Here is a 13,338-nt window from a genome sequence, read left to right on the forward strand (position 1 = left end):
CAAAATACAACTATAAGTAGCCTTTCAGTAAAGATACTATCTGACATATCATTACTCCATTTTATTCTTGTTGTGCATTGATTTTAGATACAGCAAAGGGTGAGAATAATTTTTCCCATTTTGCTTAATCTCCAGTTCACACTGGTGAGGTCCTTGGGATTGATAATAAATTAATGCATATATGCAGACACACATAAATGATGCTATACTCTTTTATTTTAAGCACAAGGAAAAGTAGGTTAAAAGTCAAGTCATATGTTCATTTATTCCAATTAAGGGGGCTGGAAAAACAACACATGAATGAAAAACAGTTCATCATTTGGTAGCTTATGGAGGTTATTCCCTAAGAAAGTAAACTGGTAAACAGAGACAGAGAAATTCAGAAAGAAGTTATTGCAGAAAGTCAAGGGCAGGGAAAGGATTATGAACATTTAAGACCAAGGCTGTGTTTAACGACAGATTTCAAATCTCTTAGATATTTTATCTTGAAGTCCCAATTTCCCTCAAGGCAAAGTACTGGTGTTTACGGTTCCTAATTGCTGGTTTTAGCAGTTCTTCAGGGGATGAAGGGAAACCTGTAAGCGTCCAGCCAGGCGGAGGTTCACGTCTGTCCCGTAATCCTGGGTGTTCACCCAACATCGACCCCCAGCTGCATGCTTTTTAAACTTCATATGGTTGGAGACATTCAGAGCAGGGACTTTCTCCATTATGTCGGCACCCCAACTTGAGAAAGACAGAGCATTATTGTGTCAGTGAGTTTTCTTATTGACTTACCAAATAGAATGTTCGTATTGTTTCGGAAGGTCTCAAAATGAAGAAGAATCTTGAGATCGTTGAGATTCAGACTGTGCCAGTCGGTTGTGTTTTTGTTCTTGTTGTTGTTATTGTTTCTAAAATATTCACCAAAACTTCCTCTCCAGAAGCCACTGCACGTTTGTGTGGGACCCCAGATTGCTTGGGTGGATGTGATAAGAAATACATGTGGGTTTTGAAGAATGCGGTCTTGATTAAATGTTTCCCTCTGTAAACAGAAACCTATCCCTTGCCCCGTGGAAGGGAGCCGGGACCAGCTACAGGATATCCCCTCTTCTTCCCCAAATGCTTATGATACCCGACTCTTCTCCTCTCTCTGGCAGGCTTCCCCCCAACCCCCATCTGAGTCAAAGTAACCCCAACCCACATTTCTACTTTTCAGGGACAAGACAATGCAGAGGCAAAGGGCCTGCGTGTGTGTTGAATGAGGTTGGAACGCTGCTAAATGTTCTAGGTCATCGCCATGGACTGCAGGGTAGAGTTGTGAAGAGTGGAAATCTTTTAGTGTTTCTGTGAGAAAAGGAAAAAAATAAGGACAGTTAAGTGGAAGCTACTGAGAGTGGAGAGCTGGTTAAGGGGCCCATTAGAAAGGAGAAGATACAGGAAAAGGATAACAAGTCAGAGAAGAGCTGGAAGAGATTTAAAGTATGTGTTTGAGAGTCTGGAAAGCCAGACCCACGCTCTCTGTGCCTCAGAGTGACCACTGGTAAATAAGAGAAAAACAGGCCCTGCCTCACAGGGCAGTGTTAGGACTTAATGAGATTGTGCTCTAAAGTGTTCAACATGGTGCCCCTTCCCCCTCCCTCCCTCCCTCCTTTCTTTCCTCCCTCCCTTCCTCTTTCCCTCCCTCCTTCCTTTTTTCCTTCCTTTCTTTCTTTCTTTCTGGCTCCCTCATTTAAAAAATTTTTTTTATCCTGAAGATAATCTTGCAAACAATGATGTGCTGATATGAACGGGAGGTCAGCAGCTCAGGGCAGCATCAGAAGACTAGAAACCCGATGTGGGTAAAGCAGGTAGACAGCCTGTGAGCTCCCTAAATGAAACTCAGGGGCCAGAGAACTTCTGTAAATGTGATCGCTGAGACATCTGAGGGATCTTTGAAAAACAGAGGGCAGAAGGAAAGATTGCCAAAACCAAAAGTGAATAAATGGCATTTCAAAACCCCAATGGAAAAGAAAATTCACTTGAGGCAAACTACAGGTTAGTGAATTTAAAGTACATCCCGAGAAAGAATCTAGAAGCTTATTATAATAATGGTCTGAGAACAGCTAAAGAGAAAACAATGGTAACTAAGATCCAGTAAGAGTCAAGAAGAATAAGTCACGAGTCCTTTCTTGAGAGGATTACTAAACCCAGATTTCACAGAAATGTTTTAAGAAGCAATTACATGGATTTCAATCAACTATAACATGGTATTTTGTAATACCCTTACAGATTAGATGAAATTTAAAAATAAAACGTTTTGGCAAGCATCTTATCCAATCCACATCTGTTTGTAAAATGCCTGTTGGTTCTCAGCCCTCTGCTTAGTACTAGGGGTACAAAAATGGGAAATGCAGCTCCACCCCATGGCGCTGGAGCTTTGGCTAAGAGAGGAGAACCAGTATCAAGTTCCATAACCATTAGTGTTGATCTTGTGCAGGGTCTTGTGCAGGCTTCAGCTCGTGCTCTCTTTGGTGCTTTTATCAGTGACTTGATACAAAGATGGAAGACATGTCATCAAATCTGCAAGTCCCAACAGCGTGAGGGTTGGCAAATACAATGAATTTCAGGGTCTGAATCCAAAAACGTCCCAAGTGCACTGCAGCAGGGGGTCCTATGCCACAAGCTGGACAAGCCACAGTTTGACATGAATGAGTGTGAAGTCCAAGTCCAGAATAGGAAGGCCTGGGAGCCGGGTGGGGCACCTATCAGATAGGGGGTCAGGCTTGGCAACAAGGGGCCGTCTAGGCTAACAGCACCACACTGCAGGCTCTGAGCCGCTCACGCCTCCAACTGAACAATGACTGAGAGTGAGGGGGACCACCTGAGCTGCTCAGACCATGCTGGGGGCGGGGGTGGGAGCGGAGTGTGTGTAGGGGAACATCACAATCTGAAGGGTGCCTTGGAAACTGGAGGAGATAGAGGGGAAATGATGTGTACAGGAAAGGGAAACCAATCCGTGTCAAGTGAGAAGTTATGTTAAGTGAGAAGAATGGTTAGCCTAACCATCAGATAGGAAGCTAGTAGAAAACAGAAGATGGACAGAAACTCCAGGCAGAGAGATGCCAGCTGGAGAGAAAACGAAAACAAACAAGCACAGTTACAACCAGAACCTCAGGGCATGCCCACGTCTCTACACATGAAAATGTCTGTTCTCAGAATTGGTGAATTAATGATACTGGAGTTAAGATAAACAGCTTGAATCCTTAGCAGGAAAAGATAGAGGGAATCTGAGCACTGGGTGTGGCTTAGAATACTGCTTCCTTGGAGCAGATACTGGCCTAGAGGAGACCTGAGAGGTTCTGTTTGGCTTCTTAGCAAGATCGATGCCTGACCTGGGGCTTGTGGACACGTGCTTACTGATCCATTTTCCCCATCCACTTTCTTCAGTGAGGCCCTGGGGTTATATATCTGTGACACCTCTGAGGACCAGACCATGCACATTCTCCAAGGAAGAATGAAAGTGAACTCTTGTCCCTCTCCTCACAAAATAAACTTTTCAAACAACTCTCTTGTGGGCTTATAGGAAGTCTTAAACCTCCCACTTATAGCAGATCATTCAAATTCAAAGTGTTTCAGTTCCTGGAGATAGCTGATAATGTAATATAGGAGGATTGGATTATCTTACTGATGCAGGCTACCAACCACAGACCCCAAATCTAGCCTAGCCTACTCAGAACCCTGGATATACTCTTCACAACCCTTTTTCAGGGTGAGTGGTTTACAGCTCCGCGCAGCAGCAAGCTAATGGAGTTCCCATGGTTCCAGGGAACCACACAGGCTAATAAGGTGGCCCACTGTTCCTGTCCTCTCTCTGGACCCAACAAATGTGTTAAATATGCAGTTTAGCACACAGCCCACTGGTCCAGGCCCAGAGCGGTCTGCCCCTGCACTCCTGTGTATATTCTGATTTCTTTCTCCTGCCTCGTAACAGATTCCTTCTTGCCCTTCATCTGAGCTATCGCCTGCATTCTGACTGTACTTATGTGGCCCGTTCTCTTCTCCTCAAATCATATTCTCTGGGACAAATTCCCCCCAAATTACTTCTTTGTCTTTACCTTAACTGAAGCCACAGGTATGTTGCAGGGGATTTTATACAAATGAAAATTTTATCAATTTTTTTCCTAGCTGTAAGTATTGTCTTTATGATATGATATGATATAAAGAAGTTATGACATAGTTTCTTAGATGCTTATTGAGTTAGTGAATAACACTGAAAAGGCATACAGAATAATATTAAAGGAAAGAACCATGATGTGAAAATGAAAATTGTATATAGAATTTGGGGGGAAATCAAGTGAAAAAAATAAGCTATTGCACATCAAATATATAGCATAGTAGCGGATACATAGTATTTAATAAATGCCAAGTCTTAGTCTAGCTGTAAACATTGTTTCATTTATTAAGCTGCTGTCGCAGCTGACATCATTTACTTTGACCAGTGGAATTTGTACCTGCATCGCCTGCTGGTGTGGTCATGGGTGAACATCTCATTTGCACTGTCACACACATTTCTCTCTGGTCCAGCAAGATGGACTGTAGGAAAGGGTAGGAGATGGAAAATGTGTAATTCACATGACTATGAGCTTTTCCCCCTCACAACCAAGATTTTCTATACCATCACTGTTCCTTATTGTTTAAAGACATTGTTATGGCATTGTTTACTCTTAAAGCAGAGGATGAGTGGGTATATTTGGTCCTTTCTATAACATTCCAGCAATCTAATCAACACTGACAGAAAGTTGAACAGCAGTTGCCTGGGGAGGAGCCGGGGGGGGGGCGCGGTGGGAGGGAGAGAATGACAAAGGATCATGAGGAAGCTTTGGGGATGATGGACGCGTGCATCTCCTTAACTGTGGTGGCAGTTATGGACGTGCACACAGGCGAAATCTTAGCAAGTTGTGCACTTTAAATATGTGCATTTTATGATTGTTAATCATACTTCAATAAAGCTGTTAAAATTACATCTGTATTTTTCTTCTCACAGTATGAGTTGGGTTTGGATATATCACCAAATATGCAAAGTAGTTTACCAAATCCAACATCTTGCCAACATGTCTCCTATCACTTAATTATCAGATCAGAGTAAAATTTCCAGTGTCTATCCTGACACCCCGTCATGCTTTCTAAATCACATAACCATTTTCTTCTTCATTGTCATTACAGATGCTTGATTCATGTTTCAGTGATGTATTCTCAATTTTACTCTACTATCTTATGAGTTTTCATACGTGTGAAGTGGGCTAAAATGAGCAAACTGTTTCTTCCTTGTGAAGATCTCTCTCATTTCCTGTGTTTTGGTTCCCCAAATGGAGCCTTATTCAGTTATACTGCATCTATACTAAGTTTACTCAGTTCTGTTTTAAGCACCACCGTCCTTACTTTCAAGGAAGAGCAGCAGAGAAGGAAGATGACGTCAGCAATTTAGTAAAACAGAGGCTTTCCACGTGGACCCCAAATCCGCTCTCTCTATGTGGAAGGCACTAATGAGATTTCAAAGGCACGGATGACTCAGAGATGCTCTCTGGGTCCCGACCAAAGCTGCTGGCTTAGTTTGCTCTGAGGGGAAATGGAGCTGGAAATGTCCTCTTGAATAGGGGGTGAAGGAAGGGCCTCACTGGGCACCAGGCACCCCAGCCTTGGCTCCCAGATGTCCTGTCCAGGCTCACACGAGGGATATCCTTGTGACAAACCTGCCGCCCTTGGCAGCATCCAGATGTTTACAAAGGAAGGCTGGTTCCTCGTCAACAATAATCAAAACAGTGAGCGCTGTGTGTGATCTTTCCCACTTCCATAGGGAATTTGAATAAAACTAGAATAGGATTAGAAACAAATATCCAGTTGACTAGGGGTTCAGTTCCCCTGTTTGGGGAGAAATCTGAATATTTAACTCATTTTTGGTCCCTGCATTTTAACAGGCAAATCTGATCAAACTAAAATTCTTTTTACTATAAAAATTCCCCTTTAAAAATACTGTGTATAGAAAATATTCCAAGTCTTTGAGTCAGCATTTTGTTTCTGGGAATCTGTCTTAATTTTGCAATTTTGCAACACACTTGAGGATTTATGAAAAGTAACTGCTATAATATTTCATCAGAATAATATTTGTAATACAATTATAGTAGGTGACAGTATTTACATTAATGAAAAATTGGAAACGTTAGTTGTTTGAGTGACATAAATCTGCTCTGGTATATATTTATCCCATAAAAGGCACAGGCATTAAAGATCATGTTTACTAAGAATTTTTAATGATAGAGAAAAGCATATACAGAAGAATGTTAAAAAGTCATAATAAAAAATGCAAAGTCATGCAGAAATGGATGAATGAATTAGTTGATGCCGGTAGAGTATATACAACTATGCCTGACACGTGTGCAATCAAAGTTCACTGTTATCTCAACCAATCTATTGAATACATTTGCATATTTAAGAAAATCCAGAATATGGAACAAAGTCTTCAAAATAGGATTTCAAGTAATTTTATTCTTATGTGTTGTCTAAATTTTCTGCAGTGAGTTTGTAAGGCATTCGTCATTAAAATAAAATCTGTGGCAAAGAGGAAGGAAATTACATCTGCACAGTCACACATTGTTTGTAAATGACAAAGCGTTAATTCTGACATTCACAAGATGAGATGGGCAACGAAAGCAATCATGCAGTGAAAAAACCCATAATATAGCCTCCAAATTGACAAATTTTCTTCCGGAAGTAGTTATTAGTTTTATTGGATGACTTAGTTATTCTTAGTTATTTAAATTGGCTGATTAATAACTGGGAGCATAATGGTTAAGAGAGTTGTGACTTTCCAAAATTTATGGATTGGGAATAAGTGTGTGTGTGTGTGTGTGTGTGTGTGTGTGAGAGAGAGAGAGAGAGAGAGAAAGAGAGAGAGGGAGAGAGAAACAAAGAGGGAGAGAGAGATGGAGAACATACCTACATTCATGCATTTTCTTTTCAACTCATGTATTTTACCTTGTTCCGGGAAGTATTTAAGTCAGATCGATTCGTGATGAGCTGTCAACAATTATATGTAAGTAGTAAACAAAGTGACCTGCTGGGAAAGAGCGCCTTCCCTCCACACCTCTCAGGAGGCCGTCTGATGTATCTTTACACTTGGCCTGGTCTTTAACTCTTGAAGTTCTGCAACGTCTGTCTCTTTCGGGGTCACTGTGAACCTTTAGTGGCTTCACTGACTCTTCTCTTTCACGATTGTGGTGATGGGAACACCACCATTCAAAATGCTGAATGCGCCTCTAAAAGTAGGAACAAATCGTGAATTCTTGTAAAGACTGTTGTTTGCAGCATCCCTGTGCAGTGGTCTGCAGGCAGCCTTGTCTCCCTGTGTCGAGTGAGTCTCGCTGACATCGGTGATGTGTGCCCTTCTGAAAGTGGCATTGTCTTCTCCTGAGCTTCTGTCCATGAACTGTTTCACCCTAAATGAGAGCACTGCTTAGGAATGACATTGCTAAACGGGGAACATTTGATTCTTCCAGTCGATAGCAATTCTTGGAATATGGGAGGGAGTTTTCTGTTCCTATTTTCATTTCCTGACACTTGTAAAGAGCTTTCAATCAATGGATAAACCACCCGTAATAATTAACCAGACAGAGTGAAATCATTTGTTACTCAACCTACATTATTACCAAGGGGAAAAGCCGCTGGCCTCCTACAGATATTGCTACATGATTGCAAAAGAGCAAGTGGGTTAAAGTTGTATTTTTTTCCTTCAGAAACTCTATTTGCCAAAGCCCACAGATTGCATTGCACCATTCCCGCCGCTCGTGCTGATGATGCTGCAATACGGGCTGTTTTCATAGGCAAATGAATTTGCAAAATCAGACCTACTCTTCCAGATTATGCTGCCATAGCTACAAACAAAAACAAAGAGTCAGCAAAGAAACAAGTCTCAGAGGAGCTTTCCAGCACGTTCTGCGAGCATCCTTGGGTTCCTTTGGGAAAAATTATACAACCGTTGCTTCTTCACCCATCCCTTAATAAATCAATAAATTTAGATTGAGAACCTACTGTGAGCAAGGTGCTCTGCTGGGTGAGAGCGAAAATGCAAAGACAGGTAAAATATAGCCTGTGATGTAGAAGAGGACGTATATATGGAGATGTCTAAGGAACAGAGGAGATAATTCCCATCTAAGGGAAATCCCAGCGAAGCCAGACCCCCCACCCCTTCCCTGACCCTCTGACACTACATCCTGGCACCTCTTCCCCCTCCTCTGTGGACCAAATAGCACCGTAACAACCTCCCAGGTGGTCTTCCTGTATCCACCCTTGTTCAATTCCAGTAAGTTCTCCCTACAGAGGTGTCATATTATAAAAGCCCAAATCTGATCATTGAAATAGCTGCATAAAACTCTTAAATAGCTTCCCATTTCATTTTAGAGTAAAGGACAACATTTCCACCATGACCTCCAAGGTCATGGGGAATCTCGCCCTGCCTGCTTCTGCCGTCTCCCCCGACCACCGGTTTCCTCCGCTCGAGCCACAGTCTGTGGCTCTTTGAATGTGTGCCTCCTCTCCTGTCTAGTCTCTTCATAGTACTGTCCCCCCCACCCTACCTCACCAGGAACTCTCTCCTTCCACGGCTGTAGTAAGCTCCAAACCCTCCGTCTGAGCTCAGCTACAAGCCCCGGAAAAGCTCCTCTGAGTTGCTAGACCGCAGGACATGAGACGGTCTGACAGCATCCTGCATTTTGGGTTATTAGCCCTTATTTTATTAAGATACAACTGTGTATGACAGAAAACTTGAAATACCAGTGGCTTCATAGATCAATTTCTTATTTAAAGCGTGCAGAGCTGAAAAGAGAGCTCTGTAAGAACCAAGGACCCAGGGTCCTTCTAGGATCTTCCTCAGATCAGATTCAGCATTTGACCCCACCACGTTGTCCATGATGGCTGATCGAAATCTGGAAGCCAGAACTACATTCCAAACAGCAGAATAAGGAAACAGAAAAGAAGAAAAAGAAGGATGCCCTCTCACTTGAAGACTACATTCCATAAACTATACACAATGCTTCAATGTACAAACCATTGGCTAGAACGTATTCACATGCCACAGCTAGCTGCAGGGAAGTCTGAAAAATGTAGTGGATGCTGAGTGATCCCTGCCCAGCTAAAAATAAAGGGATAAAGGGTATAAAGTTACTGACGGCATCTGCTCTGTCATAGTCTCTTCTAGATCGTAAGCATGAAGACAAGGACCAGGTCAATTTGTGCACCCCCCCCATATTCTGGGGGCCTGCCTGGCATGCTTCCAGCACATTGCTGAAGATCCTGAAATATTATTGAATGAGTGAATGGATGGATGAATGAATGGGTGGATATGAATGAGTGAAAGTCCTATGGGGTCCAGAGACAGAACTCGTTCATTTCAGATTGGAGGGGGAGACGGCGGTCATGAGGAAGAGCAGAAGTTGTGATTTTTGAGATCACACCTTCATTTGGAACGTGTGATCTCAACTGGGATGAAAAGAATTAACCCACTTCCCTTGGAGGAGTAAGCTATGAATAATCCAGCCAGGAAAATGATGGGAACAAGTGCCCAGAAAGGGTAAGGCTCAAGAGAGGAACAGAAGACGGAAAGACATGGCGACATGGACAAATGTGAGAAAACACTGGAAATGTACACTGGGCCGAGACTGCATGCGAACATCTGGGCAAATCACCTCTCAGCTCAGTAACCATTGGGGACTTTGATGGTGTAGTCACAGCACACAGGGCATCTTGTCCAGACAGTCCAGAACCACAGGCACGAAGTCACCTTAGGATGTATGACTCACGGTCAGATCAAAGTGGTCCCCATTGAACCTCTGCAATACAGCATCCTCCTAAAGCTTGTATCTGTTGATCTCACTTGATCCTTCATTAAGAAAATAGAAGGAAATGGAGAGAAATCCCTCATCTTACTGCCACCAACACCACCAGCCTAGCAAGCTCAGCCTCCTCCCATCTCTGTGCTTGCGCTCGGGTTTCAAAGGATGAAGGGTTTTCTTTTTGTTTTTTTTTCCTTTCAAAGGTCAACCATTCATTTCTACTCCACACCATCACCTCTCCTTCTCCATCATTGCCTTCTCTCTACTGGACCATTTCTGTCTGCAAACAAATGGGTTCCGGCTTCTTTTAAAAAAGAAACAAAACACCCTTTTTGATTTCCTGCTTCCAACTAGTAAGAGCTCCGTTTCTTTGCTCCTGTAGACATCAGTTTCCTGAAACAATCTGGAACCACTTCCTTGCCTCTCACTCTGCCCCAAACTCTCCCATCAGGGCTTCTGGGCTCTTCCCAGGAGCTATCCTGGTGATGGAGATGCAGAGGTCGTAGCTGCTGGTGATGGCGCTGCAGCTGCTGGTGATGGAGATGCAGCTGCTGGTGATGGCGATGCAGAGGTCTCTCCCGTCTCCCAGCCTGTCGGCAGCATTCAGCTCCTATGAACACATTTTACCTCTTGAAACACCTCTTCTCTCAGTTTCCATGACGCCCACTCTCTTGCTTTTCCTACATCACATTCTCCTTTGCTGAGCCTGGATGGGTTTTTTTTTTTTGCTATGCTTTCCTTCTAGATTATCCAGTTCTGCCCAATAACTTCAAATACAGACTATATACCAATATCTCTGGCTTTGACTTCTGCCCTGAATCCCAGGCCTGTGGATCCAACAGCCAGCTTTCCATTTGACATCTCCACTTGGAAATCTACTGGGATTCATGATTAGTTAACATGACAACACAAAACTCTCAGTTTTCCACCTGCCCCCAGCCCACCATCTGCCCTGCTAGATGCCTCCTGTCAGTCCATTTCCTCCGGCCAGTTCTTAGGATGCATACTTGTTCCATCGTTTTCCTCTCCTCCTTCATCCAGCTCTTCAGCAGGTCATGGTGAGATCTCTAACTGGCCTCTCTGCTTCTCCCATTGCCTTTGTCATCCTATTCTGCACGAAACAGCTAGAATATTAGTTCATGCACATTGTGACATGTCAATATCGCAAGAAACATACTCGCCTGGAGGCTGGTCTGAGCTCTTTGCCACGCCCCCTCCCTACTGCTTCCTCAGCCCCAACCTGACCTGTCTCTCTCTGGCCTCACCCCCTGCATGCTTCCACTTTCCCATGAAGTCCAACCTCACTGGTCTTTTTTCTGTTTCTCAAATGTGTCAAGCTCCCTCCCCCTGAGGACTTTTGCTTTCATGGTTTCCTCACCCTGGAATGAGTTTGCCATTCATCCTCCTGTGACCGGCACCGACTTACCATTTGGTTCTCTTCCTAAATGACTCCTCCTCTGAGGATGCCTCCTCGGTCTCTCATCCTGAGCTATGCTCCGTGACAACTTTCAGTTTCTATCATATCACTTTTTTTTTTTCCAAAAAATAAGACAATATTATCTGATTTTTTGGATTTAATTATTTAACTCGTTATTTTGTGACTCCACCTCCATTCCCTGGAATAAACATCGTGACAGTAGAGGGTTTATCTGATACGCTCTGATACAGCTTTGTGCTCAGAGCAGTGTTTGGTACACAGTCTGTGCAAACATAATAAATGTGTTGGGGAAAGGAGGAAAATAAAGACTACGGTAGTCATGCTGACAAGTCCAGAATTATCCACAGCTTCTGAGTAAATAGCAATGGCTAGAAAAGTTTAGAAGACTTTAAAGTGTTTTTCTCACCCTGGTCTGTCAATTAGAATCATCTACTAGGACCTACTTATTACTTAGTGTTTGGTTCAGGGTTTGGTCCCATTTTATGATTTCATCCATGACCAGGGAGGGTGGCTGTAAATTAAGTACCTACCCAATCAGTCTTTCCCTGGAATAAAGAGTCTCAGAAGTTGGTTATAAAATCTGAGAGAAGTCATGATTTTGGGTAAGGAGACCACTATAATTTTCATTTCAACGCCTTCCCTTTTCAATGGGAAAAGGGGGGAGGGGGAACCACTGGGAATGACAGTAGGGCAACAGGTAGAAAACCAGGACTGTTCTGGGCACCATGGAAGGTTCTGGTAGGGAAATTAGAAACAATATGAGCAGAGAAGAGAAAGACAAGGGTATGGTGAAACATCTTGAAATAATGTTACCATGAAACAGCCAGTGAACAAACATATTCCTAAGGAGCAAACAGGCTAAAACACATTGTAAAGAGATGGAGTGAAAACATAAAAGAAACCTAGGAACAGGCCAGCACTGGGAGCAGTAAACATCTCTGGAAATGGGCCACCACTGTAACCACAGGGCAGAGAAACAAACAAACAATTGCACGCGTCCTCATTGTAGAAAGGATAACAGGTTCAGAGTAATTTATTCCCACCACCCGGAGCATCATCTCAGCGTGAAGGACTCATACGTTTACACAAACGACAGGGCAGATGACAACCCAGACACACCACGCACAGAACATTCTTTCCAGACATTAATCCTCGGTTCATCTTGAGCCAATATTAGGCAACAATTTGTTTTCTGATTATTCACTTAAGTCAACTCAGGTAGAAAGCCACAGACAGCTTCCAAAGATTTGGATCATAGTCCGATGAGAAGTGAAGTCACATAAGCAAGGAATCGATGATTGATGGTAGGAAATTGTAAAACAAACAGAGAGGTCAGATGACAGCTTGCATACAGCAAAGGAGGGTGGGTCAGTTATCATTCCATCCTGCTGCCCTTGGCTCTATTGATTTTTCCACTCCTTACACACAAAAACTGAAGGAAGGCAAAGGGAAGGACTCTAACAGATTTTTTTAAAAGAAGAAAACAATCTTTGATTTTAGCTAAATCCATCAGGGCCATTCCACCTGATGTACAGACGAGCATGTGGCTCTTTCATTCAGTCACAAAGTTATACCTGCATTGCTTTCTTTATGCCTCGGGAAATAGCAGTCATTAGAATTCCTCAAAAATGTGTTTTTGGGAGAAAGAAAGGGGCTTGTGCAACAGTGGATCTGGTGATGGGTGCCCTGAGCTTCAGGGGAAGTCCAGCAAAACTCCTGCCGCTTTGCTGCTATCAGGAGGGTCCAGTAAGCACGTGGTAGAGCCCTTCCCAAGTTTGCTTTAAGAAAATGACCATTTTCTCCCACGAATCATGTGATATTCATTTTTACCCAATACCCACACATGGCCTTTGAAGGTCAGAGAATTGGCTGGGTTTGTTTGTTTGTTTGTTTGTTTCTGGTTTTGCCTTTGAAGGTCAAAGAATTGGCTGGGGTTTTTTTTGTTTTTATTTTTGTTTTAAAGTAATGGTCACAAAGAAAGACAGGGAACGTGGGAGAGTATTATGCCTGTTTTATGATGTGCACTGTGATTTAGAGACACTTAAGGAAAAATATCAA

General features: G+C 43.0%; 1 long non-coding RNA gene across 2 annotated transcripts; it reads right to left on the reverse strand.

Moving 5' to 3' along the window:
• Positions 1 to 228: 228 nt before the first annotated feature.
• On the reverse strand, positions 229 to 7,429 carry LOC132508773 (uncharacterized). Of its 2 annotated transcripts, none has more exons than XR_009536763.1 (3): positions 6,991 to 7,429; positions 4,470 to 4,551; positions 229 to 1,323 (listed from the first exon to the last, which is right to left on the reverse strand). It is a non-coding gene; the product is annotated as an uncharacterized LOC132508773 (long non-coding RNA). The 2 variants fall into 2 exon arrangements; XR_009536764.1 differs by having other exon boundaries at positions 6,952 to 7,429.
• Between the last annotated feature and the right edge of the window lie 5,909 nt (positions 7,430 to 13,338).

Source organism: Lagenorhynchus albirostris, chromosome 18, assembly GCF_949774975.1.
Source record: "Lagenorhynchus albirostris chromosome 18, mLagAlb1.1, whole genome shotgun sequence".
Taxonomy (NCBI): Eukaryota; Metazoa; Chordata; class Mammalia; order Artiodactyla; family Delphinidae; genus Lagenorhynchus; species Lagenorhynchus albirostris.